The sequence below is a fragment of the Macrobrachium rosenbergii genome, chromosome 18 (assembly GCF_040412425.1).
Source record: "Macrobrachium rosenbergii isolate ZJJX-2024 chromosome 18, ASM4041242v1, whole genome shotgun sequence".
NCBI classification, from domain to species: domain Eukaryota; kingdom Metazoa; phylum Arthropoda; class Malacostraca; order Decapoda; family Palaemonidae; genus Macrobrachium; species Macrobrachium rosenbergii.
In genome coordinates this window covers 20,179,918-20,181,733 of record NC_089758.1, presented here as the reverse complement: position 1 = coordinate 20,181,733, position 1,816 = coordinate 20,179,918, and positions in this window count along the sequence as shown.

Here is a 1,816-nt window from a genome sequence, read left to right as displayed (position 1 = left end):
GTAATTGTATATGCTCTGAATAATTTTCTGTCATAACCGAATACAAATTGAGTTTATAAAACGAATTTTTACAATCAGCCAGGTTATTGAAAAAGTGCCATGCGAATGATTTCGTTCTGCTGCTCATTTGGGTAAGTGGAACCTTTTTCCACAATTACGAATGGCACCTTGTTGATCTTTTGTTCTCTAACATTAATTCCCTCGCCCCTTAGATCAGCGTTATTATCTACGGGCTCAACCAAAACACCAATAAATTTAATTGTTTGGGTGATAATTTAGTGCTATCATTTACGAACTCAGGAACAACAGCAATAAAATTAATTGACCAGGTGATACATTACCGTGATCAGAGGCAGAAACTAATTTTATTCAATCTAAAACCACTAAAAGCTTATTGACAATCAAGAAATCCCCTAATGCACATGCTTATTCCTATTGAATTTGCTCAGGTTTATCCTAACCACAAAAATAGGTCAAGGTGTCATTTATACAAGCGCTACATTTACTCAAGTCATGCATAAATGGAATTATTAAATCACATATGGCCACTCAGTAGCAGAGAACATCCACTGACAAAGAAATCCATTAAATTGAACCCACACACTTCATCAAGGGCAACATGAAAATCAGACAAGCGCTCCTGTTGATGTAGTGTTGATGTTAAGGAAAAAAGTTATTGCATCTTTTCTCATCATAAGTTTTGCACATTGACAAGGTTATCATCTAATATGGCGAAAGAATATAATAAGATTGAAAAATGAATTCACGACGCCGGGCGCAGATATTCCAGCCAGTGACGTTGTCCTAACAAATGATTAATTTCACAAGGTCCTTTCAGGATATTTGGAAGGACTCGTCCATTATCGGGTAACCAGACCGAGGAAGAGTGAATGGATCAGTCGTCGGCGAAATTAATGTATTTCTAATACCATAAAATTATACTGATATTGAATTTAAGCGTCGTGTTTCTGCACAGAAGCGTCAGTAGGAGGTTTCACGATATTTACTGTTGCTGAAACTGTAAAATTGACGTGATATCATTAGAAGGAAAAAGCTATCTTTTCTTAAGTCTTAACTTTTGTTAACAAAACTTGAGTTCCTACAATGTGAAGAAAGGAGATTATGATGCCTATTTTTTATTACCTGCCTGTTACATAAGGTTAAAGGAAAAACAAAAAACGGTTCCATTTAGTGAATACAAAGATCAAAAAGATTAAAAATAGTGACCGTCATCTCTCAAAGGCCAAAAATGATTCACTGTCTGTAAGATCAAAGCGGAACACCAATGAAAGATATAAAGCCGCTGTTGCAGGTTAAAATATTATCATGGTTTTCAAAATTCTCTATTTTTAAATGATGGCTGATTGAACGCAGCATAATTCTAGCTTGAGTGCGGTATATATAAGCAACACCTTGTTTAAACATATTTTACATATTTGTTAATTCCTGAGACTAACAACGTAAGCAAGAAAACTATTTAGAAAACAGAAATGACCTCCAGCCCAACACTCATCGAGATGAGGTTGTTGCAGCGATGATGAAAATTGTTCATTGCTGTAAAAGCAATTGCAGCCTGACAGACAGACAGACAGACAGACAGACAGACAGAAAGCCTAGTAGAGTCATCATTGTAATAAGGCCGCTGATCCTCCAATAGGCCCCAGGCCATTAGCTCGAAGGCTAAATTAGAGTCTGTTCCGCTAATGCCGGAGAGTTGCTGTGGAGATAATGGCGCTGCAGACGCGGCTCTTCAGCTTTGCATTTGCATTCTCTGGTTGATCTAAGCGTCGATCAGTTGTTCTTTGGATAAGCAGAC